This window comes from Bufo bufo, chromosome 3 (genome assembly GCF_905171765.1).
Source record: "Bufo bufo chromosome 3, aBufBuf1.1, whole genome shotgun sequence".
NCBI lineage: Eukaryota > Metazoa > Chordata > Amphibia > Anura > Bufonidae > Bufo > Bufo bufo.
In genome coordinates this window covers 106,270,591-106,283,174 of record NC_053391.1, presented here as the reverse complement: position 1 = coordinate 106,283,174, position 12,584 = coordinate 106,270,591, and positions in this window count along the sequence as shown.

Below are 12,584 nucleotides of genomic sequence, written 5' to 3'. Positions count from 1 at the left end.
TGGTTGTTACAGATGCGGCAAGACTGAATATGTTTCCTTATTTTTTTGTTATTTCTGTTTTACACAATAAAAGCATTGTTGAACCAAAAACAATTCATGTTTTAATGTCTCCATAGTTTGAGAGCCATATTATTATTTTTATTCGGTGATTGTCTAATGGTAGGGTATAATTTTTGGCCGAATGAAATGACAGATTGGTACTATTTGGGGGGCATATGCCTTTTTTAATAGCTTGGTGTTGCACTTTTTTTTAATTGTTTTTATTTTTATTTTTTTTACAGTGTTCACCTGAGGGGTTAGGTCATAGGATATTTTTATAGAGACGGTCGATATGTACACGGCGGTACAACATATGTCTGTCTATTTTTTACCTTTTTTTCTTTATACACATTGACTATTTAAATCTCAATATATTAGTGATATTTATTATGATTATATAGTTTATTAGTTTGTGATATTTCAGTACAGTATAATTTTATTTTGTTAGTTAGTGATAGTTCAATAAAGTTTAATATTATTAATTTTTTAAGTTAATGGTTTTAATGTAGATTAAAGAGTTATTGTCCAGTGTTCTTTTTTTGTATTACTATAGTGTATGTTGTCCCCTCATTGTTGACCCTTTTAATGTTTATGTACATGTTATGGATACATAATCATATTACTATGTGCACATATTTACCCTCCTGGCTGGGGCTGGTGATCGCCTCTTCCTCCGAGTCCTGAGATGGGGCGGTGCTGGAGGGTCCAGCACTTTCCACCTCCACCTCTTTCACTTCTCCCACAACTGGTGGGGGTGGCTCAATAGGCTGGGAGGGTCCGGCCTCCTCCTCCTCAACCTCCACGGCCTCCGCCGATCGCCTTCTCCGAATGGAGGGAATAGGAACTTCTGTAATCACAGAATGTTCAGATTTTAGAGAAACAACTCAGAAATCTTAACAACATTAGATATAAAGAAATTCCAATATGGAGGGATCTATATATAATTGCAGTGGCTGCCAGCTTTATGCCACATAACTCAATCAAAAATGAACAGCATGTAAACAGACATCCAATCCACAGTGTCTTGATGAAACAATAGGGAGAGAGGAGACCCATGGGATGGGATTATCTCCTGAGTGTATCATAGGATGATCTACTTCTCTACACCTGAGTCGGCTACTTCTTAATCCTATCACTAACACAATAGAACAAAGGGACAAATAAACTAACACATTCATTGGGAGTCTCAGAGCAGAGTTAACCCTTATTGCGTTTATGGATTCACACCATGCAACTTTAATGGGGAATAGGAAAGATGTGGCCTATAAACTCAACCAATAAATCATGGTTTATAGTTCACTCTAACCCAAATAGGTCAGAGTGGGGGTCTCCATAGTCCTGGGTCCATAGCCCGTAGGAAGGAGGCTAGCCCTCAGGCTTCTACTGCAGACCCAGTGATGGTTCAGTCCGTCACTTGTCTGGCACAAAGCCAACACATCACATCACCCAAAGAACACCATCCTCACAGTGAAACATGGTGGTGGCAGCATCATGCTGTGGGGATGTTTTTCAGAAGCCGGGACTGGGAAACTGGTCAGAGTTGAGGGAAAGATGGACAGGGATATTCTTGAGCAAAACCTGTACCACTCTGTGCGTGATTTGAGGCTAGGACGGAGGTTCACCTTCCAGCAGGACAATGACCCCAAACACACTGCTAAAGCAACACTTGAGTGGTTTAAGGGGAAACATGTAAATGTGTTGGAATGGCCTAGTCAAAGCCCAGATCTCAATCCAATAGAAAATCTGTGGTCAGACTTAAAGATTGCTGTTCACAAGCGCAAACCATCCAATTGGAAGGAGGAATCAGTTTTGCAAGGAGGAAGGGGCAAAAATCCCAGTGGTAAGATGTGGCGAGCTCATAGAGACTTATCCAAAGCGACTTGGAGCTGTGATTGCCGCAAAAGGTAGCTCTACAAAGTATTGACTTTAGGGGGTGAATAGTTATGCACATTGACCTTTTCTGTTATTTTGTCCTATTTGTTGTATGCTTTACAATTAACCAATTAAAAAAAAGTTCTAAGTTGTGGGCATGTTCTACAAATTAAATGATGCAAATCCTCAAACAATCCATGTTAATTCCAGGATGTGAGACAACAAAAAAAAGAACGAAGTCAAGGAGGGTGAATACCTTTGCTTAGCACTGTATACATTACAGAGTGTTGGCAAAACATACAAAAGTTATTTACGCATCTGCCTGGGCATTTTTCGTCCCGAATTCTTTTTATTAACTGGGGGTGTCTGCGCTTCATGTCTGACCATTTTTTAATGATGGCCAGACGTCGGTGTTTGAGACCTGTTTTGCGCCAGATCTCAAATGCCAGCTCCCGTACAATTCGCTGCTTCTCGGCGTGGGACCGGGCTGCGGTCGTATCCCCGCCCCAACATCCGCTGCAAGATAAAAAATGCAAGCATATAATCCCAATTTTTAACAATAGTAGTATTGAAAATAATTTACTCAAGTAAACTGCAAAAAGTATTTAAGTCTTTGAAGTGGAAATATTAGATTTAGGCCGCCTGCACACGGGCGTGTTTTTTCACAACTACGGACCGTACAAACTCGTCCTGCCGAGTGGATGAGCGCACTGCGTTTTTGCAGATTGCAATTTGGGGATCCACAAAACACAGATACCGGTCACGTGCGTTCTGCATTTTGCAGAACGGAACATCCAGCCCATAATAGAACTTCCTATCCTTACCCTAATATGGACATGTTTATTTTTTGTGGGGAAAACAGAACAGACATACGGATACAGATAGCACATGGTGTGCTGTCCGCATCTTTTGCAGCCCCCTTAAAGTGAATGGGTACGCCACTCCTACAGGGCTGTTGCCCTATTCTTTAGTGCTGCATTGACAGGGCCACGGCACCCTCCTTCCTTCTCCTGCTGTTTTATCCCCTCTGGTTCGGCACTCCAGTACTCTGATGAAGGCTGGTTAAGAAAAGCTCAGGCAAGATGGCCGACCCCATAATCCTGTTCAGGAAATAGAATAAAAAAATTAAAAAATCTACAATCAGAAAACAAAAACAGATTTAAAAAAATGTGTCATTTTCTGGTTTCAACTCACAGAAAAAAAAAATATTATAGTTGACACATTCCCTTTAAATTGAATGTTTCCGACTGTAAAGATTATAAAAGGAGACAGACTCTGCTGGTGGCAATCTTTTGTGAAGTGTTGTCTTGAAGTCCCAAAGGTCAAGGAGAATATGCTTTGACTCGATCGCTCCTATTTCTGACAGCCAGGGAGATGATGGGAGTGTTTACTTCAGGAATTTGTCAACCTCATCCCGCTGAGGGTACACTTTAAATCATTAGATGACAATTAGTATAAAACATTGTCCTTGTAATGGAAGAAATCAGGACAGAGAATAAATCAGTGATCTGCTCCAGTAGAGCTTTTTATATCACCTTGCATTCACCCAGGCATCTAATGGCCGTTCTGTATACCACAGTACTGCACACATCCTCCCACATCACTGCCTAAGACAAGTAAGTGCTGTTCAGGTCACCTTTATGCTTGGGATAATCGATTTAACTCATACACTACCAGGTGCATCGCTATCAGATCAGTATAGTAAAAGATCAGATGCATGTGGATTATAGGCCACATGATCATTCAATATAATAGCTGAGAAATATACCGTGGTGGAGGAAGAGACATATCTCCCAGTGAAATTAGAGTACAGTTTCAAGTGCAGTGACCCAGCGGATCAACGCTTATAGTTAATTGTTTTTGCTGTGATTTAATGCTAAAAAACACTTTATGCACTGTGTATCCCAGATTGATGGACAACAAACAGTCAACATTGGCAGCGTTAGCCTAGTTTCTAGGGTGATGGTCTGGTCCCACTCCCTGGCTAGTGAGAATCCGAGTTGTACAGAGCTAAAAGCAAGACCTACATGTGTGAAATCCTGCTAAGTATGCCCAAAAGAGAAGCCTCAACCAGTAAATGCCATTCCTGAGACTGAAAATCTATTAGTACCTGGCTATGCTAGAAGCCAATTTTCCTCACTTTAGGGGAACAAAACCTCCCCGACTCTAATGAGAATAACTCCCTGGATCAACGCCCCCCCCCCCCCCCTCTAGTAGCTATAGTCTGTAATATTATAACACTCCAGAAATACATCCAGGCCCCTTTTGAACTCTTTTAGTGAACTCACCATCACCACCTCCTCAGGCAGACAGTTCCATAGTCTCACTGCTCTTACCGTAAACTCTTCTATGTTTGTGTACAAACCTTCTTTCCTCCAGATGCAGAAGATGTCCCCTCGTCACAGTCCTGGGGATAAATAGATGATGGGAGAGATCTCTGTACTGACCCCTGATATATTTCTACATAGTTATTAGAGATAGCAAGGTTGTATTGTATAGTGGGCACTCAATATCTGGTACTACATATGGGGTACAACATATTTATTGGTTTAAAAATCGATCAATAATCCACCAAGTTATATACGAGACAATCAAATCACAACATAGCAATCAATTATATAGCAATCAATAAAACACCATAGTATATTATATAAAATATAATTATTCCCTAATCATTATATAAGACAATGTAAACAATCCCTAAAAATTCCTGGAGGTTAGATAAAAGTTAATACATGTAGTCCTTGAGAATTAACCAAGGGTTGGTTGTTAGTGGGTTAGAGTATCATGAATTATTCCATAAAATCCCTCTAAAATTCCTCTAAAAATTCCACGTTGTTTTATAAGATGCAATTGAAAAGGTGCACTTGTTACTAGTGTCCTTCAATAGTTTTAAATAGGCAAGTCACTAAAAAGTCTCAGTTGGCTAGCATATTATTTGGGTAATAATTCTGGTCAGGGGTATTGTATGCAGTTTGGTGGTTTTACTTACTGCTTGTTGCTCAATTTTTTCTATATCTGACTGTGGTGGCGTCCCACAATTTTTAATCACATGAGATTTAAAATCGTACGAACATTGTATAAGAAGATTTTTAGAGGATACGATATTTATGGTCAAAGGAGGATGTATATTCCATACTTTATGAGGTCCTGACCAGATTTTATAAGGAGCTTCAATTAGACTAAAGGGCGTAACCCATATGGGTATATAAGGAAGCAATGTAGGATCTCAAAAACCAGCTACTGAGGAAGAGGCACGCAACCTCGAAACGCATATAGCAGGAGTGGATGAGATCCTTATACTAAGAAGACGTCCTACAGCATCGAAACTAGTAGCAGATAGAGTTGAGCGAACACCTGGATGTTTGGGTTCGAGAAGTTCGGCCGAACTTCCCGGAAATGTTCGGGTTCGGGATCCGAAACCGACCCGAACTTCGTCCCGAACCCGAACCCCATTGAAGTCAATGGGGACCCGAACTTTTGGGCACTAAAAAGGCTGTAAAACAGCCCAGGAAAGAGCTAGAGGGCTGCAAAAGGCAGCAACATGTAGGTAAATCCCCTGCAAACAAATGTGGATAGGGAAATGAATTAAAATTAAAATTAAAAAAATAAAAATGAACCAATATCAATTGGACAGAGGTCCCATAGCAGAGAATCTGGCTTCACGTCAGCAGAGAATCAGTCTCTTCATGCCATAGCAAAGAATCTGGCTTCATGTCAGCAGAGAATCAGTCTCTTCATGCCATAGCAGAGAATCTGGCTTCATGTCAGCGCAGAATCAGTCTTCATGTCATAGCAGAGAATCAGGCTTCACGTCACCCACCACTGGAACAGGCCACTGTCACACATTTAGGCCCCGGCACCCAGACAGAGGAGAGAGGTCCCGTAACAGAGAATCTGGCCTTATGTCAGCGCAGAATCTGTCTTCATGTCATAGCAGAGAATCAGGCTTCACGTCACCCACCACTGGAACAGGCCACTGTCACACATTTAGGCCCAGGCACCCAGGCAGAGGAGAGAGGTCCCGTAACAGAGAATCTGGCCTTATGTCAGCGCAGAATCTGTATTCATGTCATAGCAGAGAATCAGGCTTCACCTCACCCACCACTGGAACAGGCCACTGTCACACATTTAGGCCCCGGCACCCAGACAGAGGAGAGCGGTCCCGTAACAGAGAATCTGGCCTAATGTCAGCGCAGAATCTGTCTTCATGTCATAGCAGAGAATCAAGCTTCACGTCACCCACCACTGGAACAGGCCACTGTCACACATTTAGGCCCCGGCACCCAGACAGAGGAGAGAGGTCCTGTAACAGAGAATCTGGCCTTATGTCAGCACATAATCTGTCTTCATGTCATAGCAGAGAATCAGGCATCACGTCACCCACCACTGGAACAGGCCACTGTCACACATTTAGGCCCAGGCACCCAGGCAGAGGAGAGAGGTCCCGTAACAGAGAATCTGGCCTTATGTCAGCACAGAATCTGTCTTAATGTCATAGCAGAGAATCAGGCTTCACGTCACCCACCACTGGAACAGGCCACTGTCACACATTTAGGCCCAGGCACCCAGGCAGAGGAGAGAGGTCCCGTAACAGAGAATCTGGCCTTATGTCAGTGCAGAATCTGTCTTCATGTCATAGCAGAGAATCAGGCATCACGTCACCCACCACTGGAACAGGCCACTGTCACACATTTAGGCCCAGGCACCCAGGCAGAGGAGAGAGGTCCCGTAACAGAGAATCTGGCCTTATGTCAGCGCAGAATCAGTCTTCATGTCATAGCAGAGAATCAAGCTTCACGTCACCCACCACTGGAACAGGCCACTGTCACACATTTAGGCCCAGGCACCCAGGCAGAGGAGAGAGGTCCGTAACAGAGAATCTGGCCTTATGTCAGCGCAGAATCTGTATTCATGTCATAGCAGAGAATCAGGCTTCATGTCACCCACCACTGGAACAGGCCACTGTCACACATTTAGGCCCCGGCACCCAGACAGAGGAGAGCGGTCCCATAACAGAGAATCTGGCCTTATGTCAGCGCAGAATCTGTCTTCGTGTCATAGCAGAGAATCAGGCTTCACATCAGCCACCACTGGAACAGGCCACTGTCACACATTTAGGCCCAGGCACCCAGGCAGAGGAGAGAGGTCCCGTAACAGAGAATCTGGCCTTATGTCAGCGCAGAATCTGTCTTAATGTCATAGCAGAGAATCAGGCTTCACGTCACCCACCACTGGAACAGGCCACTGTCACACATTTAGGCCCCGGCACCCAGACAGAGGAGAGCGGTCCCGTAACAGAGAATCTGGCCTTATGTCAGCGCAGAATCTGTCTTCATGTCATAGCAGAGAATCAAGCTTCACGTCACCCACCACTGGAACAGGCCACTGTCACACATTTAGGCCCCGGCACCCAGACAGAGGAGAGAGGTCCTGTAACAGAGAATCTGGCCTTATGTCAGCACAGAATCTGTCTTCATGACATAGCAGAGAATCAGGCATCACGTCACCCACCACTGGAACAGGCCACTGTCACACATTTAGGCCCAGGCACCCAGGCAGAGGAGAGAGGTCCCGTAACAGAGAATCTGGCCTTATGTCAGCACAGAATCTGTCTTAATGTCATAGCACAGAATCAGGCTTCACGTCACCTACCACTGGAACAGGCCACTGTCACACATTTAGGCCCAGGCACCCAGGCAGAGGAGAGAGGTCCCGTAACAGAGAATCTGGCCTTATGTCAGCGCAGAATCTGTCTTCATGTCATAGCAGAGAATCAGGCATCACGTCACCCACCACTGGAACAGGCCACTGTCACACATTTAGGCCCAGGCACCCAGGCAGAGGAGAGAGGTCCCGTAACAGAGAATCTGGCCTTATGTCAGCGCAGAATCAGTCTTCATGTCATAGCAGAGAATCAAGCTTCACGTCACCCACCACTGGAACAGGCCACTGTCACACATTTAGGCCCCGGCACCCAGACAGAGGAGAGAGGTCCTGTAACAGAGAATCTGGCCTTATGTCAGCACAGAATCTGTCTTCATGTCATAGCAGAGAATCAGGCATCATGTCACCCACCACTGGAACAGGCCACTGTCACACATTTAGGCCCAGGCACCCAGGCAGAGGAGAGGTCCCGTAACAGAGAATCTGGCCTTATGTCAGCGCAGAATCTGTCTTCATGTCATAGCAGAGAATCAGGCATCACGTCACCCACCACTGGAACAGGCCACTGTCACACATTTAGGCCCAGGCACCCAGGCAGAGGAGAGAGGTCCCGTAACAGAGAATCTGGCCTTATGTCAGCGCAGAATCAGTCTTCATGTCATAGCAGAGAATCAAGCTTCACGTCACCCACCACTGGAACAGGCCACTGTCACACATTTAGGCCCCGGCACCCAGACAGAGGAGAGAGGTCCTGTAACAGAGAATCTGGCCTTATGTCAGCACAGAATCTGTCTTCATGTCATAGCAGAGAATCAGGCATCACGTCACCCACCACTGGAACAGGCCACTGTCACACATTTAGGCCCAGGCACCCAGGCAGAGGAGAGAGGTCCCGTAACAGAGAATCTGGCCTTATGTCAGCACAGAATCTGTCTTAATGTCATAGCAGAGAATCAGGCTTCACGTCACCCACCACTGGAACAGGCCACTGTCACACATTTAGGCCCAGGCACCCAGGCAGAGGAGAGAGGTCCCGTAACAGAGAATCTGGCCTTATGTCAGCGCAGAATCTGTATTCATGTCATAGCAGAGAATCAGGCTTCATGTCACCCACCACTGGAACAGGCCACTGTCACACATTTAGGCCCAGGCACCCAGGCAGAGGAGAGAGGTCCCGTAACAGAGAATCTGGCCTTATGTCAGCGCAGAATCTGTATTCATGTCATAGCAGAGAATCAGGCTTCACGTCACCCACCACTGGAACAGGCCACTGTCACACATTTAGGCCCCGGCACCCAGACAGAGGAGAGCGGTCCCGTAACAGAGAATCTGGCCTTATGTCAGCGCAGAATCTGTCTTCATGTCATAGCAGAGAATCAGGCTTCACGTCAGCCACCACTGGAACAGGCCACTGTCACACATTTAGGCCCAGGTATCAGGCAGAGGAGAGAGGTCCCGTAACAGAGAATCTGGCCTTATGTCAGCACAGAATCTGTCTTCATGTCATAGCAGAGAATCAAGCTTCACGTCACCCACCACTGGAACAGGCCACTGTCACACATTTAGGCCCCGGCACCCAGACAGAGGAGAGAGGTCCTGTAACAGAGAATCTGGCCTTATGTCAGCACAGAATCTGTCTTCATGTCATAGCAGAGAATCAGGCATCACGTCACCCACCACTGGAACAGGCCACTGTCACACATTTAGGCCCAGGCACACAGGCAGAGGAGAGAGGTCCCGTAACAGAGAATCTGGCCTTATGTCAGCGCAGAATCAGTCTTCATGTCATAGCAGAGAATCAAGCTTCACGTCACCCACCACTGGAACAGGCCACTGTCACACATTTAGGCCCCGGCACCCAGACAGAGGAGAGAGGTCCTGTAACAAAGAATCTGGCCTTATGTCAGCACAGAATCTGTCTTCATGTCATAGCAGAGAATCAGGCATCACGTCACCCACCACTGGAACAGGCCACTGTCACACATTTAGGCCCAGGCACCCAGGCAAAGGAGAGCGGTCCCGTAACATAGAATCTGGCCTTATGTCAGCACAGTATCTGTCTTAATGTCATAGCAGAGAATCAGGCTTCACGTCACCCACCACTGGAACAGGCCACTGTCACACATTTAAGCCCAGGCACCCAGGCAGAGGAGAGAGGTCCCGTAACAGAGAATCTGGCCTTATGTCAGCACAGAATCTGTATTCATGTCATAGCAGAGAATCAGGCATCACGTCACCCACCACTGGAACAGGCCACTGTCACACATTTAGGCCCAGGCACCCAGGCAGAGGAGAGAGGTCCCGTAACAGAGAATCTGGCCTTATGTCAGCGCAGAATCAGTCTTCATGTCATAGCAGAGAATCAAGCTTCACGTCACCCACCACTGGAACAGGCCACTGTCACACATTTAGGCCCCGGCACCCAGACAGAGGAGAGCGGTCCCGTAACAGAGAATCTGGCCTTATGTCAGCACAGAATCTGTCTTCATGTCATAGCAGAGAATCAGGCATCACGTCACCCACCACTGGAACAGGCCACTGTCACACATTTAGGCCCAGGCACCCAGGCAGAGGAGAGAGGTCCCGTAACAGAGAATCTGGCCTTATGTCAGCGCAGAATCTGTCTTCATGTCATAGCAGAGAATCAGGCATCACGTCACCCACCACTGGAACAGGCCACTGTCACACATTTAGGCCCAGGCACCCAGGCAGAGGAGAGAGGTCCCGTAACAGAGAATCTGGCCTTATGTCAGCACAGAATCTGTCTTAATGTCATAGCAGAGAATCAGGCTTCACGTCACCCACCACTGGAACAGGCCACTGTCACACATTTAGGCCCAGGCACCCAGGCAGAGGAGAGAGGTCCCGTAACAGAGAATCTGGCCTTATGTCAGCGCAGAATCAGTCTTCATGTCATACCAGAGAATCAAGTTTCACGTCACCCACCACCGGAACAGGCCACTGTCACACATTTAGGCCCCGGCACCCAGACAGAGGAGAGAGGTCCTGTAACAGAGAATCTGGCCTTATGTCAGCACAGAATCTGTCTTCATGTCATAGCAGAGAATCAGGCATCACGTCACCCACCACTGCAACAGGCCACTGTCACACATTTAGGCCCAGGCACCCAGGCAGAGGAGAGAGGTCCCGTAACAGAGAATCTGGCCTTATGTCAGCACAGAATCTGTCTTAATGTCATAGCAGAGAATCAGGCTTCACGTCACCCACCACTGGAACAGGCCACTGTCACACATTTAGGCCCAGGCACCCAGGCAGAGGAGAGAGGTCCCGTAACAGAGAATCTGGCCTTATGTCAGCGCAGAATCAGTCTTCATGTCATAGCAGAGAATCAAGCTTCACGTCACCCACCACTGGAACAGGCCACTGTCACACATTTAGGCCCCGGCACCCAGACAGAGGAGAGCGGTCCCGTAACAGAGAATCTGGCCTTATGTCAGCACAGAATCTGTCTTCATGTCATAGCAGAGAATCAGGCATCACGTCACCCACCACTGGAACAGGCCACTGTCACACATTTAGACCCAGGCACCCAGGCAGAGGAGAGAGGTCCCGTAACAGAGAATCTGGCCTTATGTCAGCGCAGAATCTGTCTTCATGTCATAGCAGAGAATCAGGCATCACGTCACCCACCACTGGAACAGGCCACTGTCACACATTTAGGCCCAGGCACCCAGGCAGAGGAGAGAGGTCCCGTAACAGAGAATCTGGCCTTATGTCAGCGCAGAATCAGTCTTCATGTCATAGCAGAGAATCAAGCTTCACGTCACCCACCACTGGAACAGGCCACTGTCACACATTTAGGCCCCGGCACCCAGACAGAGGAGAGAGGTCCTGTAACAGAGAATCTGGCCTTATGTCAGCACAGAATCTGTCTTCATGTCATAGCAGAGAATCAGGCATCACGTCACCCACCACTGGAACAGGCCACTGTCACACATTTAGGCCCAGGCACCCAGGCAGAGGAGAGAGGTCCCGTAACAGAGAATCTGGCCTTATGTCAGCACAGAATCTGTCTTAATGTCATAGCAGAGAATCAGGCTTCACGTCACCCACCACTGGAACAGGCCACTGTCACACATTTAGGCCCAGGCACCCAGGCAGAGGAGAGAGGTCCCGTAACAGAGAATCTGGCCTTATGTCAGCGCAGAATCAGTCTTCATGTCATACCAGAGAATCAAGTTTCACGTCACCCACCACCGGAACAGGCCACTGTCACACATTTAGGCCCCGGCACCCAGACAGAGGAGAGAGGTCCTGTAACAGAGAATCTGGCCTTATGTCAGCACAGAATCTGTCTTCATGTCATAGCAGAGAATCAGGCATCACGTCACCCACCACTGGAACAGGCCACTGTCACACATTTAGGCCCAGGCACCCAGGCAGAGGAGAGAGGTCCCGTAACAGAGAATCTGGCCTTATGTCAGCACAGAATCTGTTTTAATGTCATAGCAGAGAATCAGGCTTCACGTCACCCACCACTGGAACAGGCCACTGTCACACATTTAGGCCCAGGCACCCAGGCAGAGGAGAGAGGTCCCGTAACAGAGAATCTGGCCTTATGTCAGCGCAGAATCTGTATTCATGTCATAGCAGAGAATCAGGCTTCACGTCACCCACCACTGGAACAGGCCACTGTCACACATTTAGGCCCAGGCACCCAGGCAGAGGAGAGAGGTCCCGTAACAGAGAATCTGGCCTTATGTCAGCGCAGAATCTGTATTCCTGTCATAGCAGAGAATCAGGCTTCACGTCACCCACCACTGGAACAGGCCACTGTCACACATTTAGGCCCCGGCACCCAGACAGAGGAGAGCGGTCCCGTAACAGAGAATCTGGCCTTATGTCAGCGCAGAATCTGTCTTCATGTCATAGCAGAGAATCAGGCTTCACGTCAGCCACCACTGGAACAGGCCACTGTCACACATTTAGGCCCAGGTATCAGGCAGAGGAGAGAGGTCCCGTAACAGAGAATCTGGCCTTATGTC